Raw genomic sequence first — 15,431 nt, 5'->3', positions numbered from 1 at the left:
GAAGGGCCTGTGGATTGTTTACTGTGTGTAATACAGCCTAACTGAGATATTACATAACCCTATATATAGCTATCTTATCATCCTGTCAACAGATCCCCACTATAATCTCGGTGACCTTGGTGACCTTGTGAGGTTAAATCACAGAGAAAGGTACTCAGCACTTTATCTCCAGTAAACAAACAACACCTCGTAATATTTAGGTCAAACTCATCTCAATCATAATTGATGAGTTTATCTCCTCAATTCTGAAGCACAGTTTTATTTGTGGGTTCCAAATTGGCGACCTTAATTGAAAATAACTAGCTGACACAACTATTCTTAAAAGTTAATGATATCTATTTTTTTTTTTGCTGTTTATAATCAGCTTAAAATACCACCTAAGATATATAACTAGCCATTCCATAGAGTGCAAATTTATTTCATTATCTTTAATTCATTTTTCATTTTTTTGGAAAGAGGGACGGAGGGGACATTTCCATTTCCTTACTGGGGAGCAGCCTACTCTAATTTTCGATATATTCAGCTTGAATTGTGTTTAATACTCACCAATTTTTTTCTTCACCTTGAAACACACCCTAGTTTTGGCAGAGTCCCACACTGTCAGCCTGAAGCCGGCCGTTTTCACCTCTCCCAGGGTGCCAGATCCACAAGAAATCCAACCACGGTCTGGAACAGAGGTCAAGAGGTCAAGGTCACATTACAATAAAGAGGCATTGTTAGCTCAGTCATTAGAGCAATGGACCTATTAACCTCAAGTAGAGATGTTTGATCCTTGATTGATGCAGTTTGTGTTTGGTACAAAGCTGATCGTGATCACAGACCATCATGTGGTTATGTGGTTTTATATAATGTACTTTTGTCTTTGGATAAGAAAGTTTCCCCAATTGATCACGATATAGCCACCAGCTACTACAACATACAAGAAGACCCTTTCACAAAATGATGCCTGTTCATGGGACATTAAATCAGCCAAGGTCCTCAAGAAAATTATATAATCAAGTCAATATTATCAGCCTTTTTTTTTACACTATATAGGTCAAGGTCACAAGAACATCTGATATAGTTGCCATTAATGCTAATATTCAATGATGCTATAAAAACATCTTTTGCTCTTTTTAAAATCAATCACTTCAACTGGACAATACCATATATTCAAATTAATTGATACCTTTATGATCAACAAATGAAAATCAATTGCATGATTTATTTTTAATATTATTTCAGCATATACATGTATCTATCCTACTGCCCCAGCAGATTTTCATTTAAAAAAGTGGCCATACACTCTGGCTGTGACACGGGGAGACCCCATCTCAAATTGACCCTAGTTGTGACACGGGGAGACCCCATCTCAAATTGACCCTAGTTGTGACACGGGGAGACCCCATCTCAAATTGACCCTAGTTGTGACGCGGGGAGACCCCGCCTCAAAATGACCCTAGTTGTGACGCGGGGAGACCCCGCCTCAAATTGACCCTAGTTGTGACGCGGGGAGACCCCACCTCAAAATGACCCTAGTTGTGACACGGGGAGACCCCATCTCAAATTGACCCTAGTTGTGACACGGGGAGACCCCATCTCAAATTGACCCTAGTTGTGACACGGGGAGACCCCATCTCAAATTGACCCTAGTTGTGACGCGGGGAGACCCCGCCTCAAAATGACCCTAGTTGTGACGCGGGGAGACCCCACCTCAAAATGACCCTAGTTGTGACGCGGGGAGACCCCACCTAAAAATGACCCTGGCTGTTCACGGGGCAATAAACCCAACAAACAAACAAACAAACAAACAAACAATGAATGCAGGATCACAATAAGGTAGCTATCTTTAAATCAGTGACCAGGTGTATTGAACCAAACCAAAGATGTACCTTTACATGTGTAGTAGTATCGTGTACTGAGCGTAATTCGGTGAACTATATATACATGTATGTATGGCAACATGTCCCTTAGGACACATTGACTTACAAATTATGTCTTAAAGATATGTCATTCAAAAACATATAGGTTAAAACCCTGGAGTCTTATGAATATTTATCAGAGTAAACAGTGATAAATTAAATGTCTGAACATTGAAAAAACATAGGATTCTGAAAACATAAGGTGAATTCAATTGTTTATATTTTTGTAACCTAACAATGCTTTCCTATGTCCATAGTGTCAGCTGATCTGAGCTGTGACAATATTTAAATCCTACTACAATACTATACATATGACATGGTTTATGTTTCAAGTGGATGTTTATAATGCAGAGTAAAAACAGACTCTGCACAGATGTGAATTGATGAGTAGTAGAAAATCTACAAAAGTCAGCTTTATAGATATTTATAGAGAGTTGTTGGTGTGTGTGGAAACTTAGGGTTGGTGGTGTGTAGACACTTAGGGTTGGTGGTGTGTAGACACTTAGGGTTGGTGGTGTGTGGGGACACTTAGGGTTGGTGGTGTGTGGACACTTAGGGTTGGTGGTGTGTGGACACTTAGGGTTGGTGGTGTGTGGACACTTAGGGTTGGTAGTGTGTGGACACTTAGGATTGGTGGTGTGTGGGGACATTTAGGGTTGGTAGTGTGTGGACACTTAGGGTTGGTGGTGTGTGTGGACACTTAGGGTTGGTGGTGTGTAGACACTTAGGGTTGGTGGTGTGGGGACACTTAGGGTTGGTGGTGCGGGGACACTTAGGGTTGGTGGTGTGTAGACACTTAGGGTTGGTGGTGTGTGGGGACACTTAGGGTTGGTGGTGTGTGGGGACACTTAGGGTTGGTGGTGTGTGGACACTTAGGGTTGGTGGTGTGTGGGGACACTTAGGGTTGGTGGTGTTGGGACACTTAGGGTTGGTGGTGTGTGGACACTTAGGGTTGGTGGTGCTGTATGGACACTTAGGGTTGGTGGTGTGGGGACACTTAGGGTTGGTGGTGTGTGGACACTTAGGGTTGGTGGTGCTGTATGGACACTTAGGGTTGGTGGTGCTGTATGGACACTTAGGGTTGGTGGTGTGTGGGGACACTTAGGGTTGGTGGTGTGTGGACACTTAGGGTTGGTAGTGTGTGGACACTTAGGGTTGGTGGTGTGTAGACACTTAGGGTTGGTGGTGTGTGGGGACACTTAGGGTTGGTGGTGTGTGGACACTTAGGGTTGGTGGTGTGTGGGACACTTAGGGTTGGTGGTGTGTGGACACTTAGGGTTGGTGGTGTGTGGGGACACTTAGGGTTGGTGGTGTGTGGGGACACTTAGGGTTGGTGGTGTGTGGACACTTAGGGTTGGTGGTGTGTGTGGACACTTAGGGTTGGTGGTGTGTAGACACTTAGGGTTGGTGGTGTGTGGGACACTTAGGGTTGGTGGTGTGTGGGACACTTAGGGTTGGTGGTGTGTAGACACTTAGGGTTGGTGGTGTGTGGGGACACTTAGGGTTGGTGGTGTGTGGGGACACTTAGGGTTGGTGGTGTGTGGGGACACTTAGGGTTGGTGGTGTGTGGGGACACTTAGGGTTGGTGGTGTGTGGGGACACTTAGGGTTGGTGGTGTGTGGGGACACTTAGGGTTGGTGGTGTGTGGACACTTAGGGTTGGTGGTGTGTGGGGACACTTAGGGTTGGTGGTGTGGGGACACTTAGGGTTGGTGGTGTGTGGGGACACTTAGGGTTGGTGGTGTGGGGACACTTAGGGTTGGTGGTGTGTGGACACTTAGGGTTGGTGGTGTGTGGACACTTAGGGTTGGTGGTGTGTAGACACTTAGGGTTGGTGGTGTGTGGGGACACTTAGGGTTGGTGGTGTGTGGACACTTAGGGTTGGTGGTGTGGGGACACTTAGGGTTGGTGGTGTGTGTGGACACTTAGGGTTGGTGGTTGGGGGGGACACTTAGGGTTGGTGGTGTGGGGACACTTAGGGTTGGTGGTGTGGGGACACTTAGGGTTGGTGGTGTGGGGACACTTAGGGTTGTTGGTGTGGGGACACTTAGGGTTGGTGGTGTGTGGACATTTAGGGTTTGTGGTGTGTGGGGACACTTAGGGTTGGTGGTGTGTGGGGACACTTAGGGTTGGCGGTGTGGGGACACTTAGGGTTGGTGGTGTGTGGTGACATCTAGGGTTGGTGGTGTGGGGACACTTAGGGTTTGTGGTGTGTGGGGACACTTAGGGTTGGTGGTGTGTGGGGACACTTAGGGTTGGTGGTGTGTGGGGACATCTAGGGTTGGTGGTGTGGGGACACTTAGGGTTGGTGGTGTGTTGGATATGTTGACCATCTAAATAGCCTCAAAAGTCACCATGTTTCTCTGAGAATAATAGCCCCCCCCCCCCCCCCCCCCCTAATGATACTAAATAACATTTAGTCACAGAAGCATATCCTGACCCTTCATATAATATATTTGTACATGTTGTGATGGAATTGAATGGCATCAGGGACCTAATATAAGCCTCAGTAAAGGTAGCTTTGAAGATTAATTGATTTAAAAAACATGGTTAAATTACAAAGAATCTCAAGCATTTTATCCTTCTCACTAACAGAAGGGATGGCAATAGATCAGTTGGTTAGAGCACCAGCCACATAACCTCCAGTGAAGATCTGAGGTGTGTAGTTTGACACTCTCTACCCGTGTCAGTTTGTGTTTCTCTGAAAGCTAAGAGAAATGGGCAAATCTTTTCTGTCATGGTTATGTTCGAGAGAAGACAATTGACCCTAATAGCTCTATGGTATGTGACAGGCCTCCCGTATGTTCAGTGAGGTTGTCACCAACTACTACAAGGAGACCCCGACTAAAAATGACCAACGGCTGTTATGCATGTTCACAAGGAGATAAACCCATAAAAACAAACAAACAAACACTAATGATGTAAACCTCAATTTGATGATAGTCAGACATACTAAGAATGTGACTTTACCTGTCCCAAGCTTCATCAAATGTTCCTAATCAACATTAAAAGACTCTTTATATAATGACTTCAAAATATTCCGTAGGAATCAAGCTTTACAAAATCTAAGGAACCTTCAACCCAATAATGCTTTCCTATGGGAAGTTTTAAATCACGGAATTGCCATAAGTTAAGGAATGTATGTTGATGAAACGGGACAGTGGACATGGTTGGTAGACATTATAGAGAGGTTAGAACTTACCTGAGACAGTGGAAATGGTTGGTAGACATTATAGAGACGTTAGAACTTACCTGAGACAGTGGAAATGGTTGGTAGACATTATAGAGAGGTTGGAACTTACCTGAGACAGTGGAAATGGTTGGTAGACATTATAGAGAGGTTGGAACTTACCTGAGACAGTGGAAATGGTTGGAAGACATTATAGAGAGGTTGGAACTTACCTGAGACAGTGGAAATGGTTGGTAGACATTATAGAGAGGTTAGAACTTACCTGAGACAGTGGAAATGGTTGGCAGACATTATAGAGAGGTTAGAACTTACCTGAGACAGTGGAAATGGTTGGCAGACATTATAGAGAGGTTAGAACTTACCTGAGACAGTGGAAATGGTTGGTAGACATTATAGAGAGGTTGGAACTTACCTGAGACAGTGGAAATGGTTGGCAGACATTATAGAGAGGTTAGAACTTACCTGAGACAGTGGAAATGGTTGGCAGACATTAAAGAGAGGTTGGAACTTACCTGAGACAGTGGAAATGGTTGGCAGACATTACAGAGAGGTTAGAACTTACCGGAGACAGTGGAAATGGTTGGCAGACATTATAGAGAGGTTAGAACTTACCTGAGACAGTGGAAATGGTTGGCAGACATTATAGAGAGGTTAGAACTTACCTGAGACAGTGGAAATGGTTGGCAGACATTAAAGAGAGGTTGGAACTTACCTGAGACAGTGGAAATGGTTGGCAGACATTACAGAGAGGTTAGAACTTACCGGAGACAGTGGAAATGGTTGGCAGACATTATAGAGAGGTTAGAACTTACCTGAGACAGTGGAAATGGTTGGTAGACATTATATAGAGGTTAGAACTTACCTGAGACAGTGGAAATGGTTGGCAGACATTATAGAGACGTTAGAACTTACCTGAGACAGCTTTCATGTGACACTGATGAGAGACCTCGGGGTACAACTTATACCTCAGAGTTTTCTAACCAGCAAGGTATTTAAAGACAGGTAATATATTTCAGCAATGTTCCCCCAACTTTGTACCGGAGACAATATATCTATACGGCCTGGGCTACCTAAACCACAGTATAAATCAATAGTCTGGTATCATATTTAGTTCTATTAGTCAGCAGCTGCAGCATCCCTGGTCATTTATTACCGGCCATAAAAATTGTCTTCATACAGCCATAAATAACCCTCCCAACTATTTATGATTCCACTTGGTCATTTTTAATAATTCAATGATTAATAAGTCCACATATCTAGGTTCTATACCGGTCAGTAATCACTGGCTTCATATTTTTTCATTTTTTTTTATCTATACTTTAAATGGAGCAAGATTTAATACAGAATAAAAATAGATTTACAAGATGGGATTATAAAACCTACTAGCCCTGAACCTGCAAATATTACAGCATGACGACCTTCAATTAAAATTCTTGCAGACATACCACATTGCCCTTTACAAACTCGATTTTAAATAGACTTTAATGTAATATTACAGGCTACAAAAGCAGGATTGCGTTCAGGATTTAGTTTTGTATTTAAACTGGAAATACTCCCTTAACTGACTATACAACCCCTTACTGACTCCGTGGCTGTAACTCCCTAACTCACTCAGTGGTTATAACTCCCTGACTCACTGCGGTAAAAGACAATTTCAGTTTTATCAACTTGGATATATCATGTCACACTGGATGTTGACTAGCAGACAGTTATTACATTATGTATTCATGTGAAGTGGACTGAGAAATCAAGTAGCTATTTATGGACACATGATATATTTTCAGTAACAGTGACCTTGAGTCCTTGACCTATGAATGGTCATGCTGTTATTCAAACATGTACAATAGTATATATCATGTAATCCTCCTCAGTGATTTTTTTGGCATGGATTTGGGGCCGATTACAGGCCCCTTCCCCTAAAGAAAATTTGCTGTATTTTCCCAATTTTTTGTTCATATTTTCCCTTGTTTGTTGATAAATATGAAGAAATGTTGATCATATAACATCTCACATAATGTGTTCACAAGCCAATGCTATAATTGAGTGATCATAGCTATATTATGCTTATTCAAAATTATATTAAACCATTGACTTGATGATTATTTTTGAACTTGGAAGAAAGTACATTTTTGCCGAAATTAAAAAGATATGGCTATATTTTCCCAATGGAAAAGGTACAGGCCCCTGTATAACTCGGGTAAGAAAATCACTGCTCCCTATTAACCTTCACAGAGTGGTGATAAAGTATATAATCAAATTTTGCTTGTAACAAGCATTTTCATTGGCTTAAAAAATTATGTTATCATCTCATAACATAAAAAAATAAACTGTGACGTCAGCGGAGTAATCGTTGTTCACGGGATTTTGTATTTATCGATGCGTTTTTAAATATCTGGAGCAAAATAAACATGTTAAACTTAATGAAAATGTTTCTTATCGTTGTTAATTAAATTATAAGGATTAACTGTAATATTTTTTGTACGTTTTGAACACAAAAAACTGGGGTGTACTCTTTTCATAAACCGCTTCGCGGTTTGTTCAGAGTACACCCCAGTTTTTTGTGTTAATTGCTCAATAAGGTACAAAACATTTTGTTTACATTGATAATCGGTCATTGCAATTTATTTAAACAGTAATCAATCAACACATTAAGGTTACACCTTATAAATTATTACTAACCAGGATTGTTTATAGGTGAAAACATTTCAGGAGTTAAATGATTATGTAAGTGTACAAAAATTACTGTATTCTTGATAATGTGTTAAGTACATAATACAATTATTCACTCGAAGATGCATGCTTGAAATTATCAATAATCTTGTATAAGTGAGGGTATATACACGCATAGATGTAAAACTCATTGGAGAATGGATGGTGACATATCAATAATTTTATATAAGGGTGGTAAATAGTAAATCACTGGAGGATACATGCTTATATATCACTGGAGGATACATGCTTATATATTAATAACCTTATATTATTATTATATGAGGGAAGGTCTGTAGTAACTCACTCCAGGATACATGTATATCATATTCCTGTATTGATATGAGTTAGGTATCTTAATATGGAAATCAGTTGACAAACCAATTGGCTGAAAGACGTCAGCTTAAGAACACTGTACCAATTGCAAATAAGCTCAGAAATGATATATATTTTCAAATTGAGTTGTAAAATGGTTAATAAGAAATTTTTGGATGGAATGTATAAAGAAAATATATTCAATCATTATTTTCGTGAACTTATATAATCTGATATGGATAAATTGATATATATATTCTATACTTACCACGCAATTTGTTTTCGTATACTTTTTCCACTGTTTTTTCTCCAATGCCTGGTGATTTATTTGTCGGGGATCAAATTCTATATATATATATGAGAGGGATGTTTTTGTAATCTTATAAAGTTTTATTGTAATGTTGCCTGGTTTTCTTCAAATCATCCACACTAATATAGAGAGCTGTCAGGTGCACTCTGATGAAAGTCTATTTTAAAGTTGTTTGATCTTCGCTAACACATGCCCCGTTCAACAGCAGATGACCTTTAACCTCTAACCTCTCGTAGTTATATCCCTAATCCTGTGGTTTTCTGCGCTGGATCAATTTTTCCGTGGTCAATTGAACACCTGGAAAATATAAACACAAGAAACACATCAGTCATGTTGAGTGAGTCAGCTTGATTTTCTTTCTAACCTAGTAAATATAATCCTCTACTACTGAAAACCAACAATAGAATCCTGTTCATCACTATACCCACACCTTCGATCAATATAAAACCACAATAATTCTTAAAACTTTATTGCACATGATTTAGTATTTTGTTTTTGTCGTCAAAATGAATTCTTTTTGTTTGTATATTAAACTTCAAAATTATCTCCAATGAATTCATGCTATGATCTTACACATGTGATATTAGTATAGGAACTTCAATACACATCGTATGGGATTATTATGCTCTAACAGTGTGATATATGTATGATTTACACGTGTGACTACAGTATGATATATGTAAGATTTACAGACGTGTGACTACAGTATGATATATGTATGATTTACAGACGTGTGACTACAGTATGATATATGTATGATTTACACGTGTGACTACAGTATGATATATGTATGATTTACAGACGTGTGACTACAGTATGATATATGTATGTTTTACACGTGTGACTACAGTATGATATATGTATGATTTACAGACGTGTGACTACAGTATGATATATGTATGATTTACACGTGTGACTACAGTATGATATATGTATGATTTACACGTGTGACTACAGTATGATATATGTATGATTTACATGTGTGACTACAGTATGATTTACACGTGTGACTACAGTATGATATATGTATGATTTACATGTGTGACTACAGTATGATATATGTATGATTTACACGTGTGACTACAGTATGATATATGTATGATTTACAGACGTGTGACTACAGTATGATATGTGTATGATTTACACGTGTGACTACAGTATGATATATGTATGATTTACACATGTGACTACAGTATGATATATGTATGATATACACGTGTGACTACAATATGATATATGTATGATTTACACGTGTGACTACAGTATGATATATGTATGATTTACACGTGTGACTACAGTATGATTTACACGTGTGACTACAGTATGATATATGTATGATTTACACGTGTGACTACAATATGATATATGTATGATTTACACGTGTGACTACAGTATGATATATGTATGATTTACACGTGTGACTACAGTATGATTTACACGTGTGACTACAGTATGATATATGTATGATTTACACGTGTGACTACAGTATGATTTACACGTGTGACTACAGTATGATATATGTATGATTTACACGTGTGACTACAGTATGATTTACACGTGTGACTACAGTATGATATATGTATGATTTACACGTGTGACTACAGTATGATATATGTATGATTTACACGTGTGACTACAGTATGATATATGTATGATTTACACGTGTGACTACAGTATAATATATGTATGATATACACGTGTGACTACAATATGATATATGTATGATTTACACGTGTGACTACAGTATGATATATGTATGATTTACACGTGTGACTACAGTATGATATATGTATGATTTACAGACGTGTGACTACAGTATGATATATGTATGATTTAGACGTGTGACTACAGTATGACATATGTATGATTTACACGTGTGACTACAGTATGATATATGTATGATTTACACGTGTGACTACGGTATGATATATGTATGATTTACACGTGTGACTACAGTATGATATATGTATGATTTACACGTGTGACTACAGTATGATATATGTATGATTTACACGTGTGACTACAGTATGATATATGTATGATTTACAGACGTGTCACTACAGTATGATATATGTATGATTTACACGTGTGACTACAGTATGATATATGTATGATTTACACGTGTGACTACAGTATGATATATGTATGATTTACAGACGTGTGACTACAGTATGATATATGTATGATATACACGTGTGACTACAGTATGATATATGTATGATTTACAGACGTGTGACTACAGTATGATATATGTATGATATACACGTGTGACTACAGTATGATATATGTATGATTTACACGTGTGACTACAGTATGATATATGTATGATTTACAGACGTGTGACTACAGTATGATATATGTATGATTTACACGTGTAACTACAGTATGAACAGTGACATAATGAACTTACACACGTGATACAAATAGGTATTTACATGTGTGATATACGTAGGAACTATATATAGCTTACACAAAAAAAATCACATGTGATGTGTTGTGTATGACCTTACACCACATGCGATATATATAAGTATGAACTTCCACATTTGATATTATTTTGTATATATATCACACTGGACACACGTAATGTATTGTTTGTATAATTCTCACCTTTCTCGAGTTATCCATGCTGCCCTGAACCCTTACACTTAAAGTGTTATCTCATTAATAAGAAATATACAACCTTTTGTATAAACAGAATAACATGCAGATTACCTGAGTGCTGATGTCTCCATGGCCAAAGTTTACCTGAGATGTGTGTGTGCCCACAACCATTAGTTTACCTGTGCAAGATGACTTCTGTCGAGAGTGTTATCGTGGTATTCTTATCATTACATAAATTCACGGTACAAACATAGTGTATGACAACATAAATTCCAGAGCATTCTAGACAGTCACCTTCTTAGGTTGACGATATACAGTCTACATGTACAATGTATACCAGAACTCCCCACAATATTCACTAAAATTAGTCTTGATAAGCATTATTTTCAGAATAACTTGTTTGATTTTTTTGTTTGTTTTCCTGTCTGTTGGGAAAATGGTGAAAAGATACCTTACTGTATTCAATGGGAAAAAAATTACATAAAATGAACGATAACTAGTCCTATAACAATAGACAAATAATCATCCATGGCCAATAATTGTCTTCAACGTAAAACTAACGAACAAACGTCATCCATGGCCAATTGTCTTCACCGTAAAACTAACAAATGTCATCCATGGCCATTGTGACACCGTAAAAGTCTTCACCGTAAAACTAACAAACGTCATCCATGGCCTTTGTCTTCACCGTAAAAGTCTTCACCGTAAAACTAACAAACGTCATCCATGGCCTTTGTCTTCACCGTAAAAGTCTTCACCGTAAAACTAACAAACGTCATCCATGGCCATTGTCTTCACCGTAAAAGTCTTCACCGTAAAACTAACAAATGTCATCCATGGCCATTGTCTTCACCGTAAAACTAACAAACGTCATCCATGGCCTTTGTCTTCACCGTAAAACTAACAAACGTCATCCATGGCCATTGTCTTCACCGTAAAACTAACAAATGTCATCCATGGCCACTGTCGATCGTCGCCTTTAAACTAGCTCTTTCACAACTTTTTTGGCAGGGAAGAAAATACTTAAGTGAAATAAAGTTGATGGATTAAAGTAAATAATTTTTTAATATCTATAAAATTCATAAACCATCAATAGGGCATATATAATGTTATCTGAACCAGTGACTAAATGGGTGAGATTTATGAAATTTATAAACAAGGTTTAAGGTTATCTGAACCAGTACTGACTAAATCGGTGAGATTTACAAAATTCATAAACAAGGTCAAATGTTATCTGAACCAGTACTGACTAAATCGGTGAGATTTATAAAATTCATAAACAAGGTCAAATGTTATCAGAACCACTGACTAAATCGGTGAGATTTATAGAATTTATAAACAAGGTCAAATGTTATCTGAACCAGTACTGACTAAATCGGTGAGATTTATAAAATTTATAAACAAGGTCAAATGTTATCTGAACCACTGACTAAATTGGTGAGATTTATAAAATTTGTAAACAAGGTTTAAGGTTATCTGAACTAGTGACTAAATTGGTGAGATTTACAAAATTCATAAAGAAGATATTTATAAACCAAACTTGGATAATATAGGAAGAAGTATTTGATATCAATACAATTTTTACATATTCACTGCAGAGGTAAAATAGCTCAATAATTCGCCCCTAGCTAATAACAGAGCTAGAATGGCGATTATTTAAGTAATGGGGAACTTTCTTGTTAATAGAAAACACACTGCACAATACTAATTAAACTATATTAAAAATTCATTATCACACATTATAATGCTTGATAATGATAATTTCAGAGCTGAAGACACTCACATCATATCTATGCGATTTTAACTAGAAAACATATCTGAGAAAACATATACAAACCCATTTTTAGGCTCTCTCTTTCACCCGGCAGTGAGTGGACTTAAAAGTCAAGTGTTGATTTAAACTGGTTACTGACTGAGAGATATGTCCCTACCTCAGTAAATATTAAACAACATTACATAATTGGGGTGAGTAATTACAGAAGTTTTACAACACCTTAACAATGGCCATTCCTACAGGCCATGTTTTACAACAGACAATGAATTACATCATAAATTGAACAATTAAAAATTCACTGTACTTTCCAGAAGGTCTTCAAGGTATAAGAGCAATTATACCGACAGTTAACCAAACAACAGTATTGGAGCCTTAATTTGTAACAGAGGTTTTTAGGGTGTGAATTACTGGAGCCTTTTAAAAGAGGTTTTTATGGTGTCAATTACTTAGGTGTGTGACACAAAGGAGGTTATCCTAACACTATCTCCACATCTTAGATAAACTATCAGATCAAAAGTAGCTATCAAACTATTTGGAAACATTTCAAACAGTTACCTATTGAGGAAAAGTGTGGAGCTCTATAGAACTAACATCCCAACATAAAAAAAAAACATTTAAAAAGTGTTCAATAGGACACTGCATGTTGCCACAATTAAGAGATTAGATGTAGATCTAAATGTGGCATTAACATGGCCATCTGATGCCACAACATAAGGCCACAATTTGTAGAATTTTAGACCTCAGGGCCCAGTTGTTCAAAAGGTGATTAGCTTAATCACTTGATTAGTGAAAATTTCATTTCTCATTTAATGCAAAACCGGTGAGTATATCATCTTTAAACTATGTCAGTTGAAAGAGAATTAAGAATTACAGAATTTCTTAAAGTTTTGTCAAGCTAGTTCAACCAGAAATTATTTTATCAGGATTTGAAAAATAGTGTTAAAATGTGATTAGCCTAATCATCTTTTGAACAACTGGACCCAGATGATTTGTAATACATAAATCAGCATCATTATAGACATGTAAATAAGGTCACAGCTCTGGTATTTTAATTTGTGGTGAGATGTCTGCATTACTTGTTTTACAGTATTCATATCAATAAATAAAACTGTTATTTTTATAATAATGACTTTGGTACATATATACATGTATCTTTAAGGTCACATGTTATTTCTGAGTAGTAACTGCGAAACACACAGTCACACGTATCTAAGGTCACATGTTATTTCTGAGTAGTAACTGCGAAACACACAGTCACACGTATCTAAGGTCACATGTTATTTCTGATTAGTAACTGCGAAACACACAGTCACACGTATCTAAGGTCACATGTTATTTCTGATTAGTAACTGCGAAACACACAGTCACACGTATCTAAGGTCACATGTTATTTCTGATTAGTAACTGTGATACACACAGTCACACGTATACATCTAAGGTCACATGTTATTACTGATTAGTAACTGCGGTACACACAGTCACATATATCTGAGGTCACATGCACTTTACCTTGTGCCAAAGATGAGTACATTCTGTAATTTCTATAAATATTCATTAAATAACTGTTCACACTTACTGGATTGACTAATGAATTCCAACATTTCAGGTCACAGGTACTTTAATTTAGATACAATATCTGTATCATTTATATATACTAACTTATGTTTGTACCTGATGTACTTCCACCAGTATATTCTGAATATATACATGTTTTAGCTAGGTTACAGTCGTTTTATAATTAATTAGTGCCATAGATTAGTAAATACTTTTACTACAGATTCACATTCTATGTTTACATCAATAAAACTTTAAATACTTACTACTTTGTGGTAAATAAATCTATAAACCTAATTAAGGTATAAATGACTTATTCAGACACACCTATATAAACACCAGGTAAATTGTTCCCAATCTTCCTCAATCATTCCACACAATACCAGCCAGGTTTCACTTTCCTTCCAGTCAATCCCTGAATACCTGGAAGTATGAGGTAAAACCATGCATACACTTACAGGTCAGGAGTGTCATGGCTGTAAGGCACAATGTTTAGTTCCAGTGTCCTGCTCATTGTAATATACAACGTAGTAAATTCCACACAAACAAAATTTACAAAAATGTTTGAATTTGAATCCCAGACTGTTTTGGTAGACCATATAGGACACACATAAACAAATATTGTTTTAGAGATTTGTCAAAATATAAGTTTTTTTAAGTATAGTTTGGACTGTCCCTGTATTTGTTTTGATAAATAGATGTTTTGTATCACATAAACAAAATTTAGAGCTTTAGATTTCTGGGGAAGAATTCACTTAAAAGTTTTTACCTTAAGCCCAAAGCAAAAAAAAACAAAAACAAAAAAACTCTAGATTTGTAAAAATATAATATCTTTTCATACATGTACATCATTAAATGAATCAGAGTTCCCTACAACAGAGATTTGTCAAAATAAAATTGTGTACAGCACCTCATAAATCATTATATGCCTCTGGCCTAAACATAAATATTCATTTATAGCCTTTGAAGAATTTTTTTTTTACTTCAGATTTTCTATAGGAAAGCATTTTAGAAAAAGAATTAAAGAACATTTTCATTTGTGAAATATTTTTCAAAACTAACTAAGTTGATGAAA

General features: G+C 37.1%; 1 protein-coding gene across 1 annotated transcript in view; it reads right to left on the bottom strand.

Annotated features, from left to right (window-relative positions):
* LOC117317249 (band 3 anion transport protein-like) overlaps window positions 1–14,780 on the bottom strand; it is a 71,129-nt gene extending 56,349 nt beyond the window's left edge. The window contains 3 exon segments of the mRNA XM_033871979.1: window positions 547–666; window positions 8,383–8,721; window positions 14,684–14,780. The gene's annotated coding sequence lies outside the window, so the exon portion shown is untranslated.
* Window positions 14,781–15,431: the final 651 nt, after the last annotated feature.

This window comes from Pecten maximus, chromosome 19 (genome assembly GCF_902652985.1).
Source record: "Pecten maximus chromosome 19, xPecMax1.1, whole genome shotgun sequence".
Lineage (NCBI taxonomy): Eukaryota > Metazoa > Mollusca > Bivalvia > Pectinida > Pectinidae > Pecten > Pecten maximus.
The sequence above is the reverse complement of the archived record's forward strand: the minus strand, read 5'-3'. Positions and strand labels throughout refer to the sequence as shown.